The following is a 17764-nucleotide window of genomic DNA, read 5'->3' as shown; positions in this document are numbered from 1 at the left end:
TTCACCTCACTTCCATTTCTCCTTTTAAAATCTCTCTCTTTAGCTTGGCATCCATTTTCTGTTCAACAGCACTATTGTTAAGCACTGTTTCTGGATATTTAAGATGCAATAATGATTTAATCAAAACTCAAACAGCTATAATGCTAATAAGATTATCAAATAAATTATTTTCTTTGTATATAATTTGTCATGAAAAGTGAACTTAGAAGAAGTCCAAGATGCTTAAATGAACTTCATGAACAATCCAACTCAAATATTCGACATATACTTCTACACTTAGAAATATTCACAGTATTAAGGTTTGGTGAGTCATCTATTTTCTTTCCCACTTGTCTGAATTCTTTTGCGTCAAATCTCCTACCATCCACTTATTAACTTTCATGAGCTCAATATATTTTCATTCCTGGAATAAGATTATGACCCATTAATTTATAAATGGTCTGTTATGATTTCATTAATTCAAGTTGAAGTTCTGAAGTGAAGCTTCTTAATGATGTTGAAGCATGTCTAAACAATTTCTGTGATGCATCCTTTCAAACCATTTACTTCTTTCCTTTTTACATTACAAGTGAGGGGCTGCCAGTCAGATCTGAAGTCTGCATTCTCTGTCACTCAACAGTGTGGAATCTCATATCTACAGAGGAAACATGTTTCTGCAGTAGCTTTAGATAGTGATGAGTTACATTTTCTTTGATTGGGATGCCAAATAGATGCAAGCTCCAGTACATTGTATTATACAAGTTGAATCACAGCCATGTCATAGAAACTAAATTGAATGATTGCTGCTTGATGATGGCAGTGACAGTTTTTTTTATAAATTGACTCTGGTGCTGTGTTTTCTTTATACAACAGATTGATTGAACTTACCATTTCTTCTTCTCAACACTGACGCAACATGATGATTTCATTCTCTGACTAATTTTTCTGAGCATAGAGAAACTATGGCCCAAGATGCCTCATACAAAACAAAACACCACATTGTTATTTAGTTCAAAGTTATTAGGTCAGATAATCAAAACTTCAGTCAAAGCGGTGGGTTAGGCCGAGTGTTCCTTCCTTTAATGTTGACCGATCTGCTGTAATTCCTGCATTTGTTTTCCAGCTATTCTCCAATGTAATTTTTTTTATTTCATTATTCATTCACGCGATGAGGGACATCGCTGGCTGGGCAGCATTAACTACCCAGAGTTCAGTTCAGAGTCTGGAGCCACATGTAGGCCAGACCAGGTAAGGATGGCCGCTACCTTCCCTAAAGAACATTAGTAAACTAGATGGGTTTTTCCAACAATTGACACTGGATTCACAGTCATTGTTGGATCCTTAATTCCAGATATTTATCAAATTCAAATTCCACCATGTGCCATGGTTAGCTGGGTCTCTGAACCCAGCAGACATTCCAGCAATCATACCATTAGGCCATCACATCCCCTTAACTGCTTACAGACAAAAAAGTGTTTGTCTTTCTATTGCTATTTTTCTGTGCTTCTGCTGTCAATTATATATGCCTCTTTCTCCTTCAATATACTCACTCGTGAACACTTTCCTTCTCATGTTCTTGATGTCCCTCAACATTTCTCCTGCTATCAGCCTTGTATTTGTCACTTCTCTTCCCCATTGTCTCACAAATCTCTTTTGTGGTCTTGAAATTTCTGGTACATTTGATCTCTCTTCCTACTGCAGTTAATGGGGGACTAGCATTCACACAGCCATCAGAATACATTGCAAAGAATATAATTTAGAATATGCTGAATCTCACCCAGTTAAAAAGAATGTGAAAAAGACCGCAGATTCTGAGCTACCTTTTATGAGTTTCTAGTATTCCTAAATGTTCCAGATTTATGCACATTATAAATACTTGCAAAAATACCCAGTGCATGAGTATGTATTTAAACGTGTTATTTAAAAGCCAAAATGGTTAACATTTTACAAAACAACCATATTTTTGTGTCAATATTAAAGGTAAAGAGAAAGTTATCAGAGCCAGACTGGACTATCAGAAATGTACTGATTAGGTGATTTGGTCATGCTAAATTGCCCTGTAGTGTCTAGAGATGTTCAGGCTAAGTAGATTACTGATCATTAATGCAGTGTTGTAGGGAATAGGGTGAGATGCTGTCCACAGGTGAGTGCAGATTCGATCGGCTGAATGGCCTTTATCTGTATTGTAGTGATTCTACAATTCTATAAGCAGAAGATCAAATGAAGCACTGCTGAAACCAGGCTGTTCTGCTAATGCAGCATAGGAATTAAACTGTTTAAACAAAATGTTAATAGGACATGGGCATTGCTGGTTAGGTCAGCATTTACTGTCCATCCCTCACTGTCTGTAGGGAAGTTGAGAATCAACCACATTGCTGTGAATCTGGAGTCACACGTATGTCAGACCACATTCAGATGACAAATTTCCTTCCCTAAAGGACAGTAATGAACCAGATGGATTTTTCTTTTGTTAACAACAATCGACAGTGGTTGAATAGTTGCCATTAGGCTAGCTTTCAATTCTAGATTAGAAGGAGCTATAGCAAGAGCAAAAAGATCTGATGGTAGAACAGGGAAGGAAAGAAATTGCATGCACTGAATTGATTTTATAAATCAGTTCCATTATACACAGCATTTCATAATCTTATACGTGTATAAATAGATTCTAGCCAGCAGCAAGATTGAATAGTCTCTCTCTTATTGGCTTCAACTCTTCATTACTTAGTCAATCATAAATTACCCCACTTTCTCATGAAAATAATTATCATACCTCATGATTAGCTATAACTATACGCTCCATTACAAATTACTGCTGACTCATCATTTGATTTGAAAAACAAGCTCTGATCACATTATTCTGCAATCTGTACACTCAACAATCTCAAAAAAAGTCAGAAAATAAAAGCGAGGGACAAAAAAATGGTTATATGACAGAACCAAGTAAAAAAGTAATTTGAATTCTGTGCATCTTTTGATTATGAGGACAGAAATATTCCAGCACCTTAGGCATTGTTTACATTAGCTGTTAATCAGAGTTTAAAAAAAATACAAATGCTGCAAGATAACAGAAAACATTTGAGATGCACAATTGGTCTTAGAATTGGGACAGAGATTGATAAAATTGCTCATGATTTGTGAATGGTGCTGAACATTTTTTGTGTAGCTCCATTATTAGATTTAGGAATGATCATTAATGTTCCAAATGTAAAGCTTCTGCCGACTTATTTTTATAAGGTCAAAATGTGATACAATTTAAAGATAATGAGGGATCTTGTGCATTTTCATGATAGTTTGGGTAAATGAAACACTGACAAGAGGTGTACACTGCTTAGTGATGACCACTTGGAATTGATGCATTCACGTGAAAATGACCAAATAGTCTCCCTTATTATCACAAGGGTTCAATTCCCACATCAGCTGAAGTTAGCATGAAGGTCCTAACTTCTCAACCTCTCCCCTTGTCTGAAGTGTGGTGACCCTCACGTTAAACCATCACCAGTCACCTCTCTCTAATGAGTGTCCACTGGTACACGAGGATTATGGCACCTTTTCCTTTTACTTTTTATTAAATTGAAGTAAAAGGGAGGAAGGCAAACCAGGGAGTTTCATTTTAAAAATTCTATTAGACTGTTTTTTTCAGGACAGACCCTTAAGTCAAGCTCATCTGATTACAAAGTAAATTTTTGGTTATTGCATTGAACAAGATGAAAGTAAGTGACAGCCATGTGCAGTAGAATTTTCATTTTGTTTCATTTAATATGACAGTGAGGTGTTGTGGAAGATGCTATAGAACTAGTCTCATAGGAGCTGAATGTTTATGATATATGACTGACCACAAACAAAAGAACGAGGAGAAATAGTTCATATGCTAACACCATTCACAAAGAAATTAGGTGCAATTGTACAACTGCCTTGAGGTTTACTCATTCTGGGAGGCTAACATGGTTTCCAGTTTATTACACTTTGCTGCTGATTTAAATTTCTCACTCATTTATTGCACATGCCTAATTATCCAGAAGGTGGTGCTGAGCTGCCGTTGTGAACTTGAAGTTTAGGGACACCCACAATACTGTTGGGGAGCAAGTCGCAGGATTCTGACTCAGCAAAGGCATGGTGATATTGTCCCAAATCAGGATGGGGAGTGTCTTGGTTAGGAATTTTATGTAATAGTGCTCTCACATATCTGTTGCCTTTGACTGTCTAGGTAACAGAGGTTCTACGACTGGAAGATCATGTCTAAGGAGACTTGGTAAGTTGTTGCAATTCATCTTGTGGATGGTACTGCTGCCATTGTACATTGATGGATAGGGCACGAATGTTAAAGGTGTTACATGGCATGCTAAGCAAAGCAGACTGCTACGTGCTGGAAAGTATCAATATTCTTGAGGGTTGTTGGAGGTGCACCCATCCAGACAAGTGGAGAATATTTCATCTCGTTCCTGATTTGTGTCTTGTAGAAAGCATAACAGACTTTGAGGAGTCAGGAGATGAAAATATTCATGAAAGAATTTCTAGCCTTTGACCTGTCCTTGCAGCCACAGTACTCCAATGGCTCGAGGCAGCAGCTCATCATCACCTCCTCTAGAACAACTAGGGATGGGAAGTAACAGTTGGTCTCACCTGTGAAGCCCTCTCCCATGAACATACTTTTCAAAATGACTATTACAATTTGTATTCTGGTCAATGGGTGTCCTTGGACCTTGATAGTGAGGAATTCAGTGATGGCAATGTTATCGAATGTCATGGTGGGGGGTGGTGGGGGAGGATGATTGTTAGGCTCTTTCTTGTTGGAGATGGTCATTGCCTGGCACTTATTGGTTCAAGTCTCAACGTGGTCCATGTCTTGCTGCTTTTGAACACTGACTGTTTCAGTATCTGAGGAGTCACAAACAATGGTGGGTTATGCATAAACATCAGTGAACAGCCCCCCTTCAGACCTCACGATGTAGGGAAGGTCACTGATGAAGCAGTTGAAGATGGTTGGGTGTCAGACAAGACCCTGAGGGACTCCTGCAGAGGTGTCCTGGAACTGACATGTCAAACCTCCACAACCATCTTCCTATGTGTCAGTCATGAATACACTCCAGTTTTACTGGGGCTCTTTGATGTCAAAGAAATGCTGCTTTAATGTCTCACTTCTCCTCTGGAGTTTGCTACTGCTATCCTGTTTCTTTTGGTCTCACAAATTAATATCCATATTCCTCCAATTTTTTATGCATGGACAAAACTGAAACGTGATAACGATCAGATAATTTGTTGTTTCCTCATGATCGAACGACAAGTAATGGCCACAATTCTGGGCGTAACTACCCTGCTCTTTCAGCGAAGTATAGCCATGAAATCCACTTACATCCATCCCAAAGGCAGATGAGACATCACTTTAACATCCTTTACAAAGGACAGTACACTCAATAGTGCAGCAATCCCTCAGTACCGCACTGAACTGTCAGCCTCAATTTCTGCGCTCAAGCCCTGGAGCAAGAGTGTTTTAAGGGGGCCCATTAGCTCAGTTGGCAAGGTGCTGGTTTGTGATACAGAATAATGCCAACAGCATGGATTCAATTCCCACACTGGCTATCCCCTTCCCAATCTCTCCCCTCACGAGACATGGTGACCCTCATGTTAAACCACTATCAGTCATTACTCTCACTCTCTAATGAGAATGTAGCCCTATGGTCTTCTGGGACTATGGTGACTTTACCTTTACCAATACTGTCTGGCAACAATTTCTATGCTTACTCCCATATAAATAGAACATAGAACATAGAACAGTACAGCACAGAACAGGCCCTTCAGCCCACAATGTTGTGCCGACCATTGATCCTCATGTATGCACCCTCAAATTTCTGTGACCATATGCATGTCCAGCAGTCTCTCAAATGACCCCAATGACCTTGCTTCCACAACTGCTGCTGGCAACGCATTCCATGCTCTCACAACTCTCTGTGTAAAGAAACCGCCTCTGACATCCCCTCTATACTTACCTCCAACCAGCTTAAAACTATGACGCCTCATGTTAGCCATTTCTGCCCTGGGAAATAGTCTCTGGCTATCAACTCTATCTATGCCTCTCATTATCTTGTATACCTCAATTAGGTCCCCTCTCCTCCTCCTTTTCTCCAATGAAAAGAGACTGAGCTCAGTCAACCTCTCTTCATAAGATAAGCCCTCCAGTCCAGGCAGCATCCTGGGAAACCTCCTCTGAACCCTCTCCAAAGCATCCACATCTTTCCTATAATAGGGCGACCAGAACTGGACGCAGTATTCCAAGTGCGGTCTAACCAAAGTTTTATAGAGCTGCAACAAGATCTCACGACTCTTAAACTCAATCCCCCTGTTAATGAAAGCCAAAACACCATATGCTTTCTTAACAACCCTGTCCACTTGGGTGGCCATTTTAAGGGATCTATGTATCTGCACACCAAGATCCCTCTGTTCCTCCACACTGCCAAGAATCCTATCCTTAATCCTGTACTCAGCTTTCAAATTCGACCTTCCAAAATCCATCACCAAAATACAATAACAACGTCCATCTATATACCCAAATGCCCCAATGTTCTCTCCTTTCTTCACAGGTGCAAGAAGCAAATGATAAATAGTAAAAGGCCAACCTAAAAATGGAGGGTATTTGTCGTCAGCACTGAACTGAAAAACCGAATATTCATTTGGGCAGGGCCAGGGCCAGCCGCACAGTGACCAGTTTGATGTTGCTTATGGCAAGTGAATAACGGGGGTTCAGGCACGGACAGTTCGCTGAACAACAAACTGATTAGTCAGTCATTTGTACAGGTGAGAAATGAGGCAAGTAGCCTGCACAGGGTATGCTTTACGTGAACAGATTGCAAAGTGACCGTTTCACCTGTTTGACTTTTTGTCATTTATACATCAGTCACAGATCAGCATTCATCATTAACCAGCAAATAGGCAAACTGTGTAGTGTCGACTGGCAAATCAATCTTGTCAAAATTAGATGACAAATGCATTTCACAGAAAGGCAATGTGAAAGCATGGCTTCTGTTGTAAACAGCAGGTCCGGCAATCATAAATATGGTGCAAATAATTTGAATTACATTAATAAATTGAGTTTATTAAAAAGACAAAGCTCACATTCTGCTCGGAGAACCTATGTCATTACAAGGAAACAACCGATTAAGGAATGCCTATATGAAAACATGATCCTTCAACGTTTGGATATTTATGCCTGCAAGCAAATCTATCCTTCTTAAAAATAAGTTGAACTTTCCTGCTTTCTGGATGCCATAAAAGCTTTAAGTGGCTCATGGAGCCCTGTACAAACTTAGGTCAAATACAAGAACCATCAAATCTAAACCACATATTCCAACTCATTAATTTTGGAAGATATCTATTTTAAAAGTGTTCCTTCAAGTTATCCTCTCTATGGATCCTAGTTAATTTTAACACACTATGAGGAACTCCATCCTGCTGTTAGCAAGATACAACATATGAATCAGAGTGATCCATTGCAGAAAGCCTTTCTCTTAATGAACACGCTCTGATAAAATAATATGCTGGACATCACAAATATACAAAAGTTTCGAGAAGGAATAAGGCAGACAGCAACTAGCTAAATTCATAGGACCCCAGAAACCAAGTTGGGAAAAAAAGACTTAATGAATTAAGAATCTAACATTGTATGCACTTTGTCTACTAAATCTTATTTATTATCGTCACACTTTTATATCGAATACCTGTCATCAATTTTTACATTTATAATGGAAACTGTCAACTGAAACTCATCAAGTATGGTTATAAGTTTGGAGATGATACAAAAATTGGAGGCCCAGTGGACAGTTAAGAAAGTAACATCAGAGTGAACAGGAACTTGAAACAGATGGGCCAACTGGCCGAGGACTGGCAAATGGAATTTAATTTAGATAAATATGAAGTGCTGCATTTTGGAAAGGCAAATCAGGGCAGGACTTTTACACTTAATGGTAAGATCCTGGGGAGCGTTGCTGAACAAACAGGCCTTGGAGTGCAGGTTCACAGTTTATTGAAAGTTGAGTCACAGGTAGACAGGATAGTGAAGGCGGTGTTTGGTGTGCTTGCCTTTATTGGTCAGTGCATTGAGTATAGGAGTTGGGAGATCACGTTGCAGCTGTACAGGATATTGGTTAGACCATTTCTGGAATAATGCATGCAATTCTGGTCTAAGATAACAAGGTGTAGAACCGGATGAACACAGCGGGCCAAGCAACATTAGAGGAGCAGGAAGACTGACGTTTCGGACCTAGACAAACCAACGGTACACCCATGGGATCTCCGATATCAGGGGTCTTAGCAGAGGCAGTAATGCAGAGACTCGAACAAACAGCTCTGCTAATCATCCAACCCAAACTTTGGGTCCGCTATGTGGATGACACCTTTGTCATCACCAAACAAAACAAATTAGAGGAAACCTTCAAGACCATCAATAATACCCTTTACTGGCATAACATTCACAAAAGAGGAGGAAAACAACAACAAACTGCCATTCCTAGATGTCACAGTAGAGCGAACAGCCAATGGGGAACTTCAAACCAGCGTCTACAGGAAAACAACACATACGGACCAAATACTGAACTACAGGAGCAACCATCCCAACACCCACAAACGAAGCTGCATTAGAACATTATTCCAATGAGCCACCACACACTGCAGCACAGAGGAACTACGCAGAGCAGAGGAAAATCACCTGTACTGCGTATTCAAAAAGAATGGGTACCCTATGAACACAGTCCACCGATTCCTCAGCAATAAACCCAAACAAACAGACAAAACGGCTCAGAAACCATAACCACTCTCCCCTACATCAAAGACATTTCCGAAATGACTGCCAGACTACTCGGACCTCTTGACATCAGGTTAGCCCACAAACCCACAAACCCACCAACACACTAAAACAGCAGCTAATGAACTTAAATGACCCTATTCAGACAACAAACAAAACGAACGTCATCTACAAAATACCTTGCAAGAACGGTGACAAACACTACATTGGACAAACTGGCAGAAAGCAAGCCACCAGGATACGTGAACATCAACTAGCCACAAAACGACATGACCCACTATCACTCGTATCCTTACATACAGATAAGGAAGGGCACCACTTTGATTGGGACAACACATCCATCCTGGGACAAGCCAAACAGAGACATGCACGAGAATTCCCAGAGGCATGGCATTCCAATCGGAACGCCATCAAGAAACACACTGGCTCCATATCAATTTACCATCCCCTGAGAAAAAGAACAGGAAATGACATCACCAATGCAGGAAATGACATCACCAACCTAAGGAAACCTAACCAGATAAATAGAAAGCGAGACATAACACCAGCGCTTCGTCGGAGGCTCACTGATGATGTCCCTAGAATGGTGACGAAACGTCTGAAAACTAACCTTCCAGCTCAGTGAGCAAACTCACATCCAGAATAGCAAGGGTTTAGAGGGATACGGGCCAAATGCTGGCAAATGGGACGAGATTGATTTAGGATATCTGTTCAGCATGGACAAGTTGGGTTGACGGGTCTGTTTCCATGATGTATGGCTCTATGATTCTGTGAGGTTGTGACTCCAGCCTCCTAGAGTTCCTTAATGTCAAAATCCTACAAATTAAACAGCACAGAAATTCCTGCACTTCTACAAATTTTATCAGTTTCTTTTGCAAACTGCTGTAAAGTTTGCCCATTAACTAAAAGTAACAAAATACATCTAAATTTCAGAAGAAGCCTTTAAATTGGGACGGAATTACAGCTGGTTGTATTGATCCAATAACTTGTGCCTTTTAAGAACCTTCCATTTCAACATCGTACTTGAATTTGACTCCCAACGAGAGAACAGCACAACAGAAACATTGTAGCTAAAATCAGGTGGTTAAGATTTCAAGCTCCATTACAGGAAGTGAGCATGTCATCTGTCCTGACACTCCAGCACAATGGAATGTGACACGAGGGGAGACACTGCCCACTGGAGGAGATACCAAATCACAGCTGTCCTGTATGAACCATAGACCTTGAAGGTTCCAGGCCAACATTTTGAACTGTTCAGAGTTGTCAGTGTCCTGGCCAATATTCTAACTATAACCAGCTTAACAAAACAAAAACAGATTCACAGTAAATTAATCCCAACTGCTTCTTGTGGAATTTGCCAATTGTAAATAATGCTTTCATAGATTCTTCCAAATATTATCAGCTCATTAGGAAAAGCAGTGAAATATTCTTGCAGCAGTCTATCAATTTTTTAAAAAAGTTTGTTTATGATTTGGCGCATTTTGAAGTCTGATTTCTTTGTGTACACATACAATGTGTTAGAGTGAGGATAACAGCAGCCGAGAATCTCCACTATACTGCATTAAATTTTACTGTCATTCACCCAAAGTTAATAAAATCACATGATAGATCAAACAATGTGTGGAGCAATTACATACAATGAAAATTGAAATTTTCATACCAGTTTAAATATAACGTGCAAGATGAATGCCCTTTCAACAATGTCCATGCCTCTGAATTGAAGCATGTCTTTCGGCTAACTGTCCTTGTTTGTAATTCTTTGAGATACCTTTTAAAATCAAGACTTTTGAAGTACTCAGAAATTTACTAAGAAATTGACTAATGTACCAATTTTACGATCAAATGGTTATGCATAGTATTTTTAACTATTTTAAATCACTTAAAATTAGATTACTCACAAGTAATGAACTAGATACTTAAATTTTTTGTGATAGGCCCATCTTCAAATGTATTAATCAAAATGCTCCAAGTTAAAATTCCTAAACAAAAAGAAATACTTATTACTGCGATCTTTAAACAGAAGATTACATTCTGAAACACCAACAGATCACCTGGTTTATGACCGATTTACCAACATACAAGTGAGTTTCAGCTGAAAATTAAACAAAGAAAAATATTAAGGAAAATACAGCAAATTTGAGGGCAGATCAGTGACTGAGGCTAAAACTAAAATTCTCACACAATGCATTGCCTTACATGGTATTTACTACAGCAAAACAGATCATTCACTCAGTAGCACTCTAAACAAGCCTCATCTCTCAATTCCTCAACTAACCTGGTCAACACCCAACTCTGGAGCATCCATGAGGTGCTGTGGGCCATCAACAGCAGTGGAACTATATTCGATTACAATCTACAACCACACAGACCAACATATCCCACGTTCTATTGTCATCATCAATCAACTCATGGGAGATCAAACCTGGATCAATGGAGAGTGCAGGAAGGCATGCCAGGCATATATATAAAAAAGAGGTGTCAAGTTCGTAAAGCCTCAAAACAGAATGAGCTGCATTCCAAACAACAGGAGCAGCATGCAGTAAACAAGGCTAAACAATCTCACAACCAATGAACAGGTTCTAAGTTCTACAGTCCTGCCACATCCAGGTGCGACTGGTGGTGGTCAATTAAAGTCACGGGAGAAGAAAGCTTCAGAAATATGCCCATCCTCAATTAAAGCAGAGATCAACACATCAGTGCAAAAGTCAAGACAGAAGATTATTGCAAATACTTCAGTCAGAAGTGCCAAGTGCATCAAGTCCAATCCATCTCTTCTACTTCCTGAGAATCTCTGATGCCAATCTTCAATTTATTCAAATTAAATCCACATATCATCAAGAAATGACTTGAGGCACTAGAATTTGGAAAGGCTGTGGATCCTGACAATATTCCAGAAATAATACTGAGGACGACAGCTCCAGGACTAGCGTGTCCTAATAATGCTATCTCAGTCCAGCTACAAGACTGACAATGTGGAAAATTGCCCAAAGGTAAAACAGAACAAATGCAACCCAAAGAATTATGCCACGTCAGTCTTCTTTTGATCATCAAAGTGATGGAGGGTGAGGGGGAAGAGTTGGGGAATGGGTTATCATCAGTACCATCAATCAGCTGTTGATTAACAAGAACCTGCTCATTAATGCTCATTGTGGGTTCTGCCAGAGCTATTTGGCTTCTGACTTCATTACAGCCTTGGTCCAAGTGGTCCAACTTGATGGTATTTGGAAGGACATGAGGGTGCTCTGATTGAAACTTACAGAATGCTGCGAGGCCTGGATAGACTGTACGTGGCGAAGATGTTTCCACTAGTGGGAGTGATCAGGACCCAAAAGGCACTGCCTCAGAGTGAAGGGATGGCCTTGTAGAACGGAGACCGGAGGAATTCCATCAGCCACAGGGTAGTGAATCTGTCGTTCTGATTGCTGCAGAAGGTGGTGGAGGCCAATATATTAAATGTCTTTAAGATAGGCATAGATAAGTTCTTGATTAGTAAAGTGATCAAGGATTGTGGGGAGAAGGCAGGAGAATGGGGTTGAGAAACATATCAGCCATATCATGTCAATGGGTGAAAGGGATCAATTCTGCTCCCTCATATGAAGGTATGAAGAGCCGAACATCAGCAGCGAGTTGAAGTGACATCAAGGCCTGTGTTTGACTCAACTAAAACAGAAGTTGCTGGAAAAGCTCAGCCAGTCTGGCAGCACCTGTGAAACAAAATTCAAGTTAACGTTTCAACCTGTTTTGAGGCAGACCCGAAACATTAACTCTGATTTTTCTTCACAGATGCTGCCAGATCTGCTGAGCTTTCCCAGCAAATTCTGTTATTGTTCCTGATTTACAGCATCCACAGCTTTATTTTTGGATTTTCTTCAGTGGGCAGTGAGGAAACCTAACAAAAATGGTGTAACTGTGAATCTGAGGAAAGCTCTGCTGGTTGGATCCATTCCTTGCACCAAGGTAAGATGGATGTGGTTTTGAAGATCAGTTATCTCAATTCCAGGGCATCTCTGGAGTTGCTCAGGGTAATATCCGAATCCCCACCATCTTCAGCTGTTTCATCAATGCCCTTCCTCCATCAGAGTCAAGGATATTTGCTGGTGATTGAACAAAATACAGCACCATTTGCAACTCCTCAGACACAGAAGCAGTCAATGTCCAAATGCAGCAATATTCTGACGAGCTGATATGTAGAGTTGATGCTCACGTTGTACAAGTGCCAGGCAATGGCCATCTTCAACAAGAGAGAAACTATCACCCCTTGACATTCAGTGGCATTATCTTAAGTGAATCCCCACAATCAACATCCTGGAGGTTATTATTCACCTGAAATTGAACTCTATCAGCCATATAAATACTGTGCCTCTGCTCTCCTCAGAGCCCCTCCATGATCTGCAAGGCACAATTCAGCAGTACAATGGAAAACCTGCCGCTTGCCTAAATGGAAGTACATTCAACAATACTCAAGAAGTCTATACTCAAGTGCTATTTGATTGGTGGCCCATTCACAAACATTCATTCCTCCACCACCACTGTAGAGTGGCAGCACTGTGCAACCATCTATAAGATGCATTGCAGAAATTCACCAAAAGGTCTTCAGACTACACCCATGACTACTTCCATCTAGAAAGATAAGGGCAGCAGATATATGTGAATATCACTACCTGAAAATTTCTCTCCAAGCCACCTAACTTCCTGTTTTGGAAATACAAAATTGTTCTTTCATTTTCACTTGTTCAACATCCTAGAATTCCCCTCCTAAAAACACTGAGTAGCACTATACGCCATGAACTTCACCAGTTTGAGGTAGCTCATTACTACCTTCACTGGGATGGTCAAGTTATGTTAGCCAAGCCAGTGTAATGTATTTTTTGGATATGACCTGGATGTTGCTGCATTGCAGAAAATGTGCTTTTTCTTTGGGAACTCAGAGCTCGCAAGTAAAACCAAGTTGTGTTCTCTGATTGGTGACACAATGTCTTTTATTAACTATAAACAACATAAAAACTCCCCAAAAAAGTTGCAAGCAAGTCACTCCATTCCACCCTTTGTTGTATGGAATTTTGATCCTCTGTATTTGTTCTGTTTACCTATGTTTGTCACCGATGATATTTCTGCAGAAATGTTAGTTTTTCTGCCCTATTTATGAACGAACGTGTGCAGTGTTTCGGTTTAAAGGAGATAGAGTTTTAGTCCACACAGTTGCAGTTAATCCGTTTTGCCACTTGTTAAAAGATGTTTGTTTATAATAAATAAGGTTTTTTGTGCATTAATAAAACCTGGTGGGAATTTCTTTTCGTCTCGATAGCATCAAAGTGAGACAAACTAACCACCTTCGTGATTCCATTTGTACATTTGTGATGGCTCACGGAGTGCTGGGGCTTGATACCCAGCTCACGCGTCCCTTCAGGATCAAAACAAAAATTTAAATTTCCTTCAATTCCTTTCTCCTTCAACTGTGTATCAATTTTCCCTTAATTGTATCCCTGCTCATCTCTCCAGCTTTTCCGTATGGCAGTGAGATCCACATTCTCACCACTCTCGAGTAAAGAGATTTCTCTTGAAGTCTTAATTGGAATTATTTGTGGCCATCATATGTATTGCGGCCTTTGGCTTCTACCTAATGGTGGGTTTTGACAAAGTAAATCTATCACTCTCCATACTGCTATAGTATTTGGCTCATTAATGGAAAATCTATCCTCAGTCCCTGTATACCTTATAATGTTTGTAACCAAACTCCATTTCAGGAGATAACAGTCATTTCGGCATTCCTCAATACTTCATCAATGTATATTTATATCACACCATTAACACAGCTATTTCATAAAGATCTCATTAAACAAACGCTTGCTTGCATACTGGAATGCCTAATTATGTCAGTTCTTGATCAGATTCACAATACTTCCCTCCCTATTGTTCTATATAATTATATCCAAATTACATTCAATAACCCAATAGATTCAGTTTTGTCTGATACATTTTTGTGGATATCACAAACGGAGGATGTTCCTTCCTTAGATTAGTACCTGTTCTCTTACTGATTGCCCCCAAAATTTCATCACTACATCAGGAAACCAACAGCATAAAATTAAACTGAACGTTCAAATGGACCAAAATAGTTGGCTTGAAATGGAGGGCACTGGCTCAAAATCCGGCTCCAGTGTAAATCATTCAATTTACTTCAGTATTCAGTAGTGACTGTGGGGAATAACAGAACAGAATTCCCAGTTTTCATTGTGTTCTTCCCAATCAGAAAATCACAATGAACTAGCAGGCAGCGCCAGGAGAAAACTGGTGCATAAAAGCAAGCCCACACTTCCCAATTGCAATTTCAGCGTATATGAAGTTCAGAAAACTGCTTGTTGACTCACTGGTTTCCATGGTACAAAACAATAAACCATGCACATTCAACAACTCAGAACTACATGTACCCCAAAGTAGTACAGGTAATGCAGATTTATGCTGAACAAAATTATTTTGTTGCCAGATGATAAAATGTGAGGCTGGATGAACACAGCAGGCCAAGCAGCATCTCAGGAGCACAAAAGCTGACGTTTCGGGCCTAGACCCTTCATCAGAGAGCTCTCTGATGAAGGGTCTAGGCCCGAAACGTCAGCTTTTGTGCTCCTGAGATGCTGCTTGGCCTGCTGTGTTCATCCAGCCTCACATTTTATCATCTTGGAATCTCCAGCATCTGCAGTTCCCATTATCTCTGATATTATTTTGTTGCCAGTCTGATTTTTAGACCTGCAGTTTATTTATTCAATGCTTTTGGAGCTCCCTAATCAAACCTTCAACCTGAATGATTCTCTGAAGATACATCCAATTTAAACATGTTTCTTTATACCTCAAGCATGTTATGGTAAAAATTTTCATCTTGTTGAACAGTTACCCCAAGTCAAACCAGCTTGATCATTATTTCTAACAATTTTCCAGCCCTGATAGACTCATAATTCAAACTAAAAAATGCAATTTATCTCAGAAACTACCAAATACTATTTTGTAGATAAAAATACAAAAATGCAGCAGAAAATCATAATGTAACCAGTATGCAGTGGAAACAGCTGAGCAGTAGTGTGCTAAACTCTCAAATTTGTTAAATACCATCAGCTGCAGGCAAGAAGTGAATGATTATCCTATTATAGAACAAATTCAACTGACACCCGAGGAAAGGTTGGAGATCTAAAACACTAACTCTTCTTCCCCTCTCACAGATGCTTAGTATTTCTAGCTTTTTCTACGAACTTTGCTGTTTGTTTGATTGAAACCATCCATGGTCACGGTGATTTGCAGTTGGCGGGTGTGAAGTGGCAAAGAAGGATGAGGAGAAAATCAAAGTAAGTTGAAATATCATTCAAGATAATAAAATGTGAGGCTGGATGAACACAGCAGGCCAAGCAGCATCTCAGGAGCACAAAAGCTGACGTTTCGGGCCGAGACCCTTCATCAGAGAGGGGGATGGGGAGAGGGAACTGGAATAAATAGGGAGAGAGGGGGAGGCGGACCGAAGATGGAGAGAAAAGAAGATAGGTGGAGAGGAGAGTATAGGTGGGGAGGTAGGGAGGGGATAGGTCAGTCCAGGGAAGATGGACAGGTCAAGGAGGTGCGATGAGGTTAGTAGGTAGATGGGGGTGCGGCTTGGGGTGGGAGGAAGGGATGGGTGAAAGGAAGAACAGGTTAGGGAGGCAGAGACAGGTTGGACTGGTTTTGGGATGCAGTGGGGGGAGGGGAAGAGCTGGGCTGGTTGTGTGGTGCAGTGGGGGGAGGGGACGAACTGGGCTGGTTTAGGGATGCAGTAGGGGAAGGGGAGATTCTGAAACTGGTGAAGTCCACATTGATACCATTAGGCTGCAGGGTTCCCAGGCAGAATATGAGTTGCTGTTCCTGCAACCTACGGGTGGCATCATTGTGGCAGTGCAGGAGGCCCATGATGGACATGTCATCTAGAGAATGGGAGAGGGAGTGGAAATGGTTTGCGACTGGGAGGTGCAGTTGTTTGTTGCGAACTGAGCGGAGGTGTTCTGCAAAGCGGTCCCCAAGCCTCCGCTTGGTTTCCCCAATGTAGAGGATGCCGCACCGGGTACCCTGCAGCCATATGGTATCAATGTGAACCCTGCAACCGCCGACGGAACCCCGCCTACGGCCGATGCCGGCAAAACCCCGCCCACGGCCGACGACCTCATCGCTCCGCCCACAACCTCCACAGCCAGCAACCCCAGAGAAGACAGCCACACTGAGCCCTGCCGCATCTTCACCATCCCCCCAGACCTCCCACTGACTGAGGACGAACGGTCAGTCCTTAGCAAGGGGCTCACCTTTGTCCCCCTACAACCACACATCAACGAATACCAGTCACAGTTGGACATAGAGCAGTTTTTCCGCCGTCTTCGCCTCCATGCCTACTTCTTCAACCGGGAACCTAACCCTCCTTTCACTGACCCCTTCACCCGCTTCCAACACAAGTCCTCCTCCTGGACACCACCCCCAGGCCTCCTACCCTCCCTCGACCTCTTCATCTCCAACTGCCGTCGAGACATTAACCGCCTCAACCTCTCCACCCCTCTCACCCACTCCAACCTCTCCCCCGCAGAACGGGCAGCCCTCCGCTCCAACCCCAACCTCACCATCAAACCCGCAGACAAGGGTGGCGCAGTGGTAGTATGGCGCACTGACCTCTACATCGCCGAGGCCAGACGCCAACTCTCCGACACCACATCCTACCGCCCCCTCGACCATGACCCCACACCCGAGCACCAAACCATCATCTCCAACACCATTCACGACCTCATCACCTCAGGGGACCGCCCACCCACAGCCTCCAACCTCATTGTTCCCCAACCCCGCACGGCCCGTTTCTAACTCCTTCCCAAAATCCACAAACCTGCCTGCCCTGGTCGACCCATCGTCTCAGCCTGCTCCTGCCCCACCGAACTCATCTCCACCTATCTGGACTCCATTTTCTCCCCTTTGGTCGAGGAACTCCCCACCTACGTCCGT

General features: G+C 41.5%; 1 protein-coding gene across 4 annotated transcripts in view; it reads right to left on the bottom strand.

Moving 5' to 3' along the window:
• Positions 1 to 17764, bottom strand: part of ccser2a (coiled-coil serine-rich protein 2a) — a 625227-nt gene that overhangs the window by 186256 nt on the left and 421207 nt on the right. The window lies entirely within an intron of this gene.

This window comes from Stegostoma tigrinum, chromosome 37, assembly GCF_030684315.1.
Source record: "Stegostoma tigrinum isolate sSteTig4 chromosome 37, sSteTig4.hap1, whole genome shotgun sequence".
NCBI lineage: Eukaryota > Metazoa > Chordata > Chondrichthyes > Orectolobiformes > Stegostomatidae > Stegostoma > Stegostoma tigrinum.
Note: the sequence above shows the minus strand (reverse complement) of the source record. Positions and strands in the feature narration are given on the sequence as shown.